This window comes from Polypterus senegalus, chromosome 1 (genome assembly GCF_016835505.1).
Source record: "Polypterus senegalus isolate Bchr_013 chromosome 1, ASM1683550v1, whole genome shotgun sequence".
Lineage (NCBI taxonomy): Eukaryota > Metazoa > Chordata > Cladistia > Polypteriformes > Polypteridae > Polypterus > Polypterus senegalus.
Genome location: NC_053154.1, coordinates 10,161,671 through 10,174,099, shown reverse-complemented (window position 1 = coordinate 10,174,099; position 12,429 = coordinate 10,161,671).

Genomic DNA, 12,429 nt, shown 5'->3' with positions numbered 1-12,429 from the left:
TCATGTACATTTGTAGGAGCCATGCTTAGTAAATTATTTCTTCTTCTTCTTCTTCTTCTTCTTCTTCTTCATATTATCTCGCTTCTCTGTGGTGTCAATGTGATTAATCAACTTTCTCCAAACAGCTCACCTCCTTTCCTTCTGATTTTCTTTTACTTTATTCATCCACCTCATTTTCTCTTCCCTTGTACTTCCTTTCCCATCACTCTCTTGCACACATCTTCATTGTCTCTCCTCCTCACACATCCATTCCACCTCAACCTACTTTCTGGTACAGTACATCCAGAAAGTATTCACAGCGCATCACTGTTTCCACATTTTGTTATGTTACAGCCTTATTCCAAAATGGATTAAATTCATTTTTTTCCTCAGAATTCTACACACAACACCCCATAATGACAACCTGAAAAAAGTTTACTTGAGGTTTTTGCAAATTTATTGAAAATAAAAAAACTGAGAAGTCACATGTACATACTGTAAGTATTCACAGCCTTTGCTCAATACTTTGTCGATGCACTTTTGGCAGCAATTACAGCCTCAAGTCTTTTTGAATATGATGCCACAAGCTTGGCACACCTATCCTTGGCCAGTTTCGCCCATTCCTCTTTGCAGCACCTCTCAAGCTCCATCAGGTTGGATGGGAAGCGTCGGTGCACAACCATTTTAAGATCTCTCCAGAGATGTTCAATCGGATTCAAGTCTGGACTCTGGCTGGGCCACTCAAGGACATTCACCGAGTTGTCCTGAAGCCACTCCTTTGATATCGTGGCTGTGTGCTTAGGGTCGTTGTCCTGCTGAAAGATGAACCGTCGCCCCAGTCTGAGGTCAAGAGCGCTCTGGAGCAGGTTTTCATCCAGGATGTCTCTGTACATTGCTGTAGTCATCTTTCCCTTTATCCTGACTAGTCTTCCAGTTCCTGCCACTGAAAAACATCCCCACATCATGATGCTTCCACCACCATGCTTCACTGTAGGGATGGTATTGGCTTGGTGATGAGTGGTGCCTGGTTTCCTCCAAACGTGACGCCTGGCATTCACACCAAAGAGTTCAATCTTTGTCTCATCAGACTAGAGAATTTTGTTTCTCATGGTCTGAGAGTCCTTCAGGTGCCTTTTGGCAAACTCCAGTATTGCTGCCATGTGCTTTTTACTAAGGAGTGGCTTCCATCTGGCCATTCTCCCACACAGGCCTGAGTGGTGGATTGCTGCAGAGATGGTTGTCCTTCTGGAAGGTTCTTACTCTCTCCACAGAGGACCTCTGGAGCTCTGACAGAGTGACCATCGGGTTCTTGGTCACCTCCCTGACTAAGGCCCTTCTCCCCCGATCGCTCAGTTTAAATGGCCAGCCAGGTCTAGGAAGAGTCCTGGTGGTTTTGAACTTCTTCCACTTACAGATGATGGAGGTCACTGTGCTCATTGGGACCTTCAAAGCAGCAGAAATATTTCTGTAACCTTCCCCAGATTTGTGCCTCGAGACAATCCTGTCTTGGAGGTCTACAGACAATTCCTTTGACTTTATGCTTGGTTTGTACTCTGACATGAACTGTCAACTGTGGGACCTTCTATAGACAGGTGTGTGCCTTTCCAGATCATGTCCAGTCAACTGAATTTACCACAGGTGGACTCCAATTAAGCTGCAGAAACATCTCAGGGATGATCAGGGGAAACAGGATGCACCTGAGCTCAATTTGGAGCTTCATGGCAAAGGCTGTGAATACTTATGTACATGTGCTTTCTCAATTTCTTTATTTTTAATAAATTTGCAAAAAATCTCAAGTAAACTTTTTTCACGTTGTCATTATGGGGTGTTGTGTGTTGAATTCTGAGGAATAAAAATGAATTTAATCCATTTTGAAATAAGGCTGTAACATAACAAAATGTGGAAAAAGTAATGCACTGTGAATACTTTCCGGATGCACTGTACTTTCTTAGATGTCTCTTCCACTTGCATTGTACCTCTGGCTGTCTCCACATCTCCACATTCTCAATTCTACCACATCTGATTTCTTCTCCTGCACACCGTTTACGCCCATATCTCAACTCAATACATCATTGCTGGACATACCACTGTCTTAAAATCCTGACCTTTACCCTTTGCTTTAATTCCTTGATCACACAATACTCCTGATACGTTCTTCCAATTGTTCCTTTCCACTCTGTGAGTTATCTCTGCATTTAGTTTTCCATCGTGGTCCACCACTCATCCTAGATATTTAAACTTCTCCACTCTTTTCAATGGCTCACCCTGCAGGGTAGCTTCTGAATCCTGATCATCATTAAACCTCACATATTCTATCTTCAAGCCCTTCTCCAATCTTCCAGCTTCCTCTCCACATTGTGCTACACAACACAATGTCATCAGCTCAAAACCTGCACCCAGGGGATTGGTCTTTTAATACTATGAGTTGACACATCCATAAGCAGATCAAAGAGTTAAGGACTTCAACAGGTTTCCTGATGCAGACCTCGTCAAACTGAGGTCTTGTCTGTTACCCCAACACTGCTTTTCTATCCTGGACTATCCTCACACACATCTCTGGTCCTCCTTTCTCTCTCATGTGCCTCAAGACCTCTTGATGTGTTACTCTGTCATAAGACTTCTTCAAATCAATGACCACCATATACTGTACAAGCCTTTCTGTTTCGATCGATGCTTCTCTATCATTTGTCTCAATGCAAAGACTGACACCTCTCCCTGACATAAAACCAAATAGGGAGATACTTGAGGCACATTTTGCAGAGCGTCCCTTGATGAGTCACTGCGGGTTTTCAAAACAAATGAGCAGTGTCTGCGATTCTGCAAAGTGGACTAAAACCTAATGGCGGTTAGTGGCCATTCTCTAAGAGGGGAAAAAAAACACGTCCCATCCGAGGATGATGATCAGTGGTGCTTTTGCAAAGTGGACCACTCCAACTCTTCCCACCAGTGATGGTGGTTGGTGGCGATTCTCCAGGAGGAAACACACCCAATACCATTTATAATGGTTGAGAAAGATTTTGCATCTCAAAATTCACAAAAAGGGCAAGATTGGGTCGTGAGAAAAAAAAAAAGTTTAACAACCACTGGCCTAGTATACTATAAAAGACATCATTGTTCATGAAGATGTCTGTACGACCAGCTGAGTACCATTCTGAATGCAGTGGGCACAATACTCTGTTTAGCCAGAACCTCATATAAGAAGTGAAAGTCGTGAGCATTTTCTACTCACAAATAAAAAGTTTACCGTTGTGAAAGAAAATTTAACTGCTTGCAAATTACTAAGGGTTAAAAACTGACAAAGCTGTTTATCTATAACGGTAGGTTATTCATATATGTGTCTCTCATACGACTGGGTGCAGTAAGCTGACCTTAAACAACTTCTTTTTTAGAACATTGTCAGAGATGCCAGGGGTGAAGACCCGGCCGGAACGCCCTGAAAGACCGGAAGAGGGTCTACGCCCGCCCTGGATCATGTGGGGGCCGCCACCCTGGTTGCTTTGGCGGCCACGGGTAGAGGGCTTGGAAGCCCAACCCTGTAGGGGCCCATGGTCACCGCCAGGGCGCTCCCCAATGCCTTTGGAGCCCTGGACCTCAGCACTTCCACCACACCAGGAAGTGCTGGGGGGAAGAGAAGAAGGGACACCCGGAGTGCTTCTGGGAGTACAGCTGGCACTTCCGCCACACTGGGGCGTGTCGGTGGATGATTGCTGGAATTCACCTGGAGCAAATCCAGGTGCTAATAAAAGGGGCCACCTCCCTTCATTCGAGGCTGGAGTCAGGTGGAAGAAGGACTAAGCAGAGGAGAGTGGAGGCGGCCTGAAGAGTGAAGGCATTGTGTGTTGGCCAGGACTTTTTTGGACTTGGGGTGTGTTCACTTTTGGACTTTGTAAATAGTTGTAAAATAAACATGTGGTGGTGAAAAAACAACATGTCTGCCTGTCTGTGCCCAGGTTCTGTTCACAACGTGTCCATTAGACACAGGAAAGATGACTTGTCCTTCTTTAGGGCCGTATCTGCAACATACACAAACCAGGAAACTTTGGCGCAATGTAAGAAGAAATGCTTAGATAAATGATATTATGCTTATTGATAAGTAAGGGTTAGGGGTAGGGAAGGAAAGACATTATCCCTTAAACCAGTGGTTCCCAAAGTAGGGGTCGCGACCCTCTGGGGGGTCGTGAGACATTGGGGGGGACGCGAGATGATTTCCAAGAAATCAAATACTTTTTTTAAACTTTTTAGAAATTAATTAATTTTATTTTTTAGAAATAACATTTTATCCATAACTAACAAAAGATAAAAACTAGTAGTTAATAGTTACATTTAAAAAAAACATGCACATTAAAAAGCCATCAGCCTTTCAAATTTCTTACCGTTCGATCGCGACCCCTGAGGTGATTACGACAGTTTAACGACACATTAATGGTGTCAGTTGCAGCAGATCAATTTACAGCACCATGTTAAACATTCCGACATGTGCAGGATATTATTTTTGTTGAAATGAAACGTTGGTTAATATCGACCAATGACAACGCAGATAGGCCAGCGGAGGAAAGCGGAGAAGCACCACCGTCAGAAAGCCCATCGTCCTCAGGTACGGAAAGACACCAGAGTGTGCATAAAGAGGACATCCATAAACAGTCGGCTCAGCCTTACTCCAAGAGTCGAAATTATCGAGAGGAATTTATCCATTATGGATTCACATGCATCATCGTCAATAACGTACAGCATCCCCAATGTGTGGTGTGCACTGAGGTGCTTGCACATGAAAGCCTAAAGCCTGTAAAAATGCTACGACACTTGAAAACTAAGCACCCCCCTCTTGCTACTAAACAAGTAGATTTTTTCCGGCGAAAGGAGCGAGAGTTACAAGGCCAAAAGAAAGTCCTAACTAAACAAACAACAATCCCCGCAAAAGCTCAACAGGCATCATATGAGGTGGCATATTTAATTGCACAGGCAAAAAAGCCACACACAATCGGGGAAACCCTCATTAAACCCACTGCTATAGCTATAAGTCGGGCTATGCATGGGGATAAACTAGCCCGTGAGCTAGAATCAGTGCCTGTCTAACGGGACTGTTGCCCGGCGTATCTCCGACATGGCCCAGGACATCAAGTGTCAGCTCGTGGACAAACTGAAGAAAGGGAAATATCCACAGATATATCAAACTCTCCCCAGCTGCTTGTATTTGTCAAAGTTTTGATGGAAAACTTAACGAGGACATTCTGTTTTGCACCCCACTGGAGGAAACATGCACAGGCGAGGACATTTTCACAAAACTTGACAACAAACTAAAAGAAGATGGACTGTCTTGGAGCGAGTGCGTCAGTGTGTGTACAGAAGGTGCTGGAGCGATGCTGGAGAAAAAGAAACGTTCTTAAAGCAAGAGTCTTACAAGTGGCGCCTCACGTAAAATGTACGCATTGTATTATACACAAAGAAGCTCTTGCGAGCAAAACACTTGACCCAGAACTTAAACGTGTTCTTGAGACTTCGATAAAAATGGTCAACAATATAAAAGCGCATCCACTCAATATCAGACTGTTTGCCACTCTCTGTAACGAACTGGGATCAGAGCATGAGTGCTTGCTTTTCCATACAGAAGTCAGGTGGCTTTCGCGAGGGAATGTGCTCTGCCGCCTGTTTGAGCTGCGGGACGAAGTGCGCTTATTTCTGATGGAGCATGGGTCCCAGCTCGCTGATCACCTCACTGATCCTGACTGGTTAACAAGGCTAGCGTATTTGGCTCGCATATTTGAAAAACTGAATGGACTTAATATATATGTCATTGCAAGGTGAGAACACACACATAATTTCGCTAAATGATAAAATCCACGCATTCAAGAGAAAACTGAGCGAGTTGAAATAGGAAGGATTGATATGTTTTCCGAGCTGGATGAATTCATGGAGGAAAACGAACTGAGTGTTAAGATAGTGAAGAAGTCTATCACATCCCACCTTCAAGCCCTCCTGGAACACTTTAACAGGTATTTCCCAGAGGATACAGCTCCAGAACAATATGACTGGATAAGGTCACCATTCACTCTAACGAGGGCAAATCATCTGACATCGGACATGGAGGACGAATTGGTTGAACTGTCATGCGACCGAACCTTGAAGACAATGTTTAATTCCAAGACTCTGGATGAGTTTTGGATTTCAGTCGAGAGGGAATACCTACAACTATCCAAGGCCGCTAAGGATGTACTGATGCCGTTTTCACTACCTACTTGTGTGAAAAGACTTTTTCGGTACTCACGTACATTAAAAATAAATACAGGTCACGACTGAACTTGGAGGATGATCTCCGAGTCGCGGTCTCCAAAATTAACCCAAGAATGGACTTGCTGTGCCCCAAGCATTGTGCCCACCCATCTCATTAGGTGAGGTGTTTTGTTGAAATTAAACGAATGAATAAATGACAATTTTTTAAAAAGTTATATGGTTCTTAGAGCGTTATGTTCTTTTTTGTTGTCATACTCTTGTTTGGATAGGATATTTTGTTGAAATTAAACAAATGAGTAAATTACTATTAAAGAAAATGATATGGTTGTTAGACTATTGTGTTTTTTCGTGTTGTCATGCTCATGTTTGGATAGGCCTATTGGCGCATGTGCACCGTTACGCACAACATTTGTATATTTTAACGACTTCCGAGGATAGTGGGGGTCACGAGTCACTGGCACAGTTATTTTGGGGGTCATGAACTGAAAAGTTTGGGAACCCCTGCCTTAAACCACGTGAACCAGCTGTAGCCAGTTCCCAGTGCAATTTACCAGCATGCAGGGGCCGAGTATATTCGATGACGTACATTCATTGAATGCCGTAAACTGCTCTAGTTGCTTCCAAGAGGAATTTGCCAGCATGCTGGAGCTGTTCAGTCAGTGCCATATTTTCATTCAGCAGCCATGCTAATGACCACTGCCGGCCCCGGCAAAACAGCAGCGTCACTTCACTAGACGAGCCTGCCTCCAAGCATCAGCGCTTACTTCTGTGTGCTTGCGTGCAGCCAGTTCAAGTACAGGTGGCTCAGCGATTTACTGAATTTCATCAATGGCGTCAGTTGCTCCTTGTACATATAATAACAGATTGTTGCAGTAGTTTTTTTTTTATAGTTTTACAGTTCATTGGCAGTGTTGGAGTAATTGTGATGCTCTTTGCATGAAAAAAATGTCCTCCATTAAAATGTCACTTTTCCTAGGTGAATTTTGACATTTCCCTTAAAACACCCACCAAGTATGTGGTGCTTTAAGGGTTAAGTTGGTTGGAACCTGGGACATTAAGTGTAAAGGGTCCTTTATGTTTTAGCTGCCGACTCCATTGCTTGCATTCTTTCCCCACAGACAACAAACATCACATACGCAGGAGCTGAGACAACAGACAGGAGTCTTCAATATTCCTCTCAAGTAACTGCGGCCCTAAAGAACGCTGCACCTGAGAGTCCTAATTCACTGTAAGGCTCCATTCCTGCTTAAAAAAATATGGAAGTGAAAGGATTCAGGGAAAATTAAAATCACCTGTTCAGTGGATGCAGTGGATTCTCCATGATTGACAGGAGCCTGCTCAGCGCCCGTCGCTCTGCTACAGATGTTAAACTGTCCAGCTCCATGCCTACAATAGAGCCTGCCTTCCTCACCAGTTTGTCCAGGTGTGAGACGTCCTTCTTGTTTATGCTGCTTCCCCAGCACACCACCGTGTAGAAGAGGGCACTCGGCACAACCGTTTGATAGAACATCTGCAGCATCTTATTGCAGATGTTGAAGGATGCCAACCTTCTAAGGAAGTATAGTCTGCTCTGACCTTTCTTACACAGAGCATCAGTGTTGGCAGTCCAGTCCAATTTGTCATCCAGCTGTACTCCCAGGTATTTATAGGTCTGCACCCTCTGCTCAGTCACCTCTGATGATCACGGGGTCCATGAAGGGCCTGGTCCTCCTAAAATCCACCACCAGCTCCTTGGTTTTGCTGGTGTTCAGGTGTAAGTGGTTTGAGTCGCACCATTTAACAAAGTTCTTGATTAGGTTCCTATAATCCTCCTCCTGCCCACTCCTGGTGCAGCCCACCATAGCAGTGTCGTCAGCGAACTTCTGCACGTGGCAGGATTCTGAGTCGTATTGGAAGTATTATCATTACAATTTTACTACTGGGTGTGTGTACCTTCACAAACACAAACAGCGCCCCCTTTGTGTGCATACCTTGAACTTTATTATCATACCCTGGGCAGGGGGGGCCCCCCTCTGTGTCTGGAGCACACGCCCCCTTAACCTTTCAGGAAATGTCACGTCACAGATGACAGTGCCCTAGCAGGCCACCTATGTCACCTAATGAACTGACCGGCTCCGTGTCCAGCGTTGGTCACCATCGGGTCCCATTCTATCAGTAACTTTGTCATTTTCGTTCTCCACAATAACATATTGGACTTTTCTCGGCCAAAATATCATTTTTGGCTGGCGTATTCCTTTAAGTTGTCATTTCAAACTGGTCCCATATTTTATACTCCCTGATGCCAGGACAGAGGTCAGCATCTCATGAGCTTCTAACTCAATAAGTAGGTTTTGAGAATACAAGGTTGTTTGGGTAAATATTTATAGCAATATGGGTCTAATGGGAAATGCACTATTTAAGAATAAATTGATTTGAATTATACACTCATTCCTTGTTTTTTTTTTTTTTTTGTTCTGGTTTTACTCCTGTAGAATGTTAAAAAAAAAAAAGATAAATTGAATTGTTTTTCTGGAGCCCACAACACACACAACAATTAGAGAACGTATTTGTTATTTGGTGTTACACGTCTGAATGCTCTCAGCATTGTGTTCAGCAATGATTCAATGATTAAACTTCACAGGAGTGCGGAATCGCTTTGGGAGTTTATCACACATGTTCAAAGTAAACCCTTCACGTATCTGGAATTGCTTGTCAATACTATATCAGTGTCAATTTTGAAGATAATTGCAGCTTCCAGCTCAAAGAGTTCCCAGTGAAAGATATAATTCTCTGCTTGCAGCAAGTGATTTGATTATATCCCTCTTCTATCCCACCAATTCATACAGCTTGCTCCTCGTATAAAATTACATCTTTTGGAATCGTATTTGGGAAACAAATTATGTTTTACCAGTTGGTATCTTATTAGCTGTTTCACCTTTTGCTGTAAAGTATGACGGGCACTTCTGAAACTTTGGATCTTGAGGGCATAATATTGAAACACGAGCCCCCCAAAACATATGTGCTTCATCTTTCTGGGGAGGTGTAATGTGAAGATAAGGGAAGGAGTCGAGTCTGCATGGAGTTACTGCGCTCAACACACCAGAGTGACTCCTGAGGCTGGAATGAGATGTGCAGATCTCAGCAAGAAATGCATGAGAGCAGCAGGGTGGAAAAACAGCGCAGGCAGATGGTGGCGATGGAAGTGGCCCATCCATCAAAAGTCCTCGATGTTTTGGTGCGCAAATTGCAGTGGTGCAATAAAGCTTGAACTAAGCATAACATCCTGGAGGGACACCTGGATAATGTACTGCACATATTTAGTCTGTCCAGAAATGACAGACTATTGAGATTCACCACGGAATGCCAGGATATTTTCTGCCCTTTCATTTTCTCTCCCGCTCTGTTATATTACATTGGAACTTGGGGCAAACAGAATTGTCTGCAGGTGAACAGCAGCAAAACTAAGGAACTGCTTTAGCGACTTTCACCGCACCAACGAGCCTCTGCGTCCAGTCCCGAAACAGGGAGAGGATGTGGAGGTGCTGAACTAAGCACTTAGGACACGGGTGTGTTACGACCTACTCTAGATCTTTTTGTGAAATTCTACGCTAATTTGGTGCTGATGACTTAACCCTTAAACTGACACATACTTGGGGGTTAATGCACCCCTGGACGGCAAATACTTTTTCGTTGCACTTTTTAAGTAAACATCACAATTCACAAAGAAACTGTGAAATATTAATGGAACACATAATTCTTTCATGCAAAGAGCATCACAATGTCTGACTGGTATTTCTGAATGGGTGAATAGTAATTTTCTCAAACTAAATAAAGAGAAAACTGAAATTTTAGTATTTGGCAATAATGGATTCAATGAGGTTATCAGAAATAAACTTGATGCACTAGGATTAAAAATTAAGATGGAAGTAAAAAACTTAGGGGTAACTGTTGACTGTAATCTGAATTTTAAATCACATATTCATCAGACCACTAGGACAGCATTTTTTCACTTAAGAAACATAAGTAAAGTTAGACCTCTTATATCATTGAAAGATGCTGAGAAATTAATTCACGCTTTTGTTTCCAGTCGACTAGATTACTGTAACGCACTCCTCTCAAGACTACCCAAAAAAGCCATAAATCACTTGCAACGAGTGCAGAATGCAGCTGCTAGAATCCTAACTAGGAAAAGAAAATCTGAACACATCTCTCTAGTTTTAATGTCACTACACTGGTTACCTGTGTCATTCAGGATTGACTTTAAAATACTGCTTATGGTTTATAAAGCCTTAAATAATCTCGCTCCATCTTATATATCAGAATGTCTGACACGTTATATTCCAAATCGTAACCTTAGATCTTCAAATGAGTGTCTCCTTATAATTCCAAAAGCTAAACTTAAAAGAAGTGGTGAGGCGGGCGACCTTCTGCTGTTATGCACCTACAATCTGGAATAGCCTGCCAATAGGAATTCACCAGGCTGATACAGTAGAGCACTTTAAAACACTGCTGAAAACACATTACTTTAACATGGCCTTTTTATTACTTCACTTTAACTTAATACTGATACTCTGTATGTTCAATTCTTCATAATAACTATTCACAGTGGCTCCAAAATCCATACTGACCTCCACTCTCTCTTCTGTTTCTTTTTCCGGTTTCTTTGTGGTGGCGGCCTGCGCCACCTCCACCTACTCAAAGCATCCTGATGCACCAACATTGATGGACTGAAAGCCAGAAGTCTACGTGACCATCATCATCATCAGGTCCTTCCATGAAAACCATAAATACAAAATGGACTGTTTCATTTATGTTAGTTAGATTGCCCAGAGGGGACTGGGTGGTCTCTTGGTCTGAAATCCCTGCAGATTTTATTTTTTTTCTCCAGCCTTTGGAGTTTTTTTTTTTTGTTTTTTCTGTCCACCCTGGCCATTGGACCTTACTTATTCTATGTTAATTAATGTTGACCTATGTTTATTTTTTATTGTGTCTTCTATTTTTCTATTCATTTTGTAAAGCTACATTTTTTTGTATGAAATTGTGCTATATAAATAAATGTTGATTGATTGATTGATTGACAATCACTGCAACACATTTGCATTTTATATAATGCCAATGAACTGTAAAAAAATTCAAAAAACTACTGCAACAAGTCAAGTCAAGTCAAGTTGGGGAGCATGCACTGGTACAGCACGTTGCTGCACCGACGACAAGACAAAACAGTTGGCAACCCCCCAGGCAGACACACGGCCCTGTCCCGCCCTCCAGAAATGACCCTCTATCTGCCACAGACAGGTGTTATGTGGGCGACCCCTTGGCCTGGTCCAGCCGCTTGGGTCCCCAACAACGAGGAGCTTATGAGCTGGATCAGCCTTGGGGAAATGTGCCACGTGGCCGTAGTGCCGTAACTGACGCTCCCTCACAATGCAGGTAATGTTACTCATTCGGGACTCCATGATCAACTGCTCATTCAACACAAAGTCAAACCAACGGTACCCAAGGATTTTCCGGAGAGACACAGTACTGAAGGAGTCCAGTCTTTGTCTCAGGTCACTGGATAGTGTCCATGTCTCGCAACTATATAGGAAGCACAAGGACCCTAAAGACTTGGACCTTCATCCTTTTGCAAATATTGGGCGCACCAAACACCCCTTTTCCAGCGACCTCATGACCCCTCCATGCTCTCCCAATCAGTCTGCTGACTTCATAGGAAGAGTCACCAGAGACATGAATGTCACTGTTGAGGTAAGTAAACCTCTCGACGAGGTCGACACTCTCTCCTCAAACAGACACACTGCTGATGGCCGTGCCCAAGAGGTCATTAAAGGCCTGGCTCTTTGGTTTTTATCAGGACATTCAAAAGCCCAGACACTCAGACTCATCACTCAGTCTCTCGAGACCCCGAACAGAGCCTCCATTGAGTCCGTGAAGATCACAGCATCATCAGCAAAGTCAAGATCCGTGAATCTTGCTTCACCAACAGATGCCCTACAGCCACTGGACCCCATAACCTTGCCCATCATCCAGTCCATACAAGCACTGGACAGAATAGGAGCAGAACAGGGGTGTGTGGTACTGAAGCAATCAATTATTATATGTACAAGGTGCAACTGACGCCATTGATGAAATTCAGTAAATCACCGTTTGAACTGGCTGCACACCAGCATACAGAGGCCAACACTGATGCCTCCAGGACAGTGAAGCTGATTCACCAGGGGGTGCCAGTGAATGTATGGCACGGAC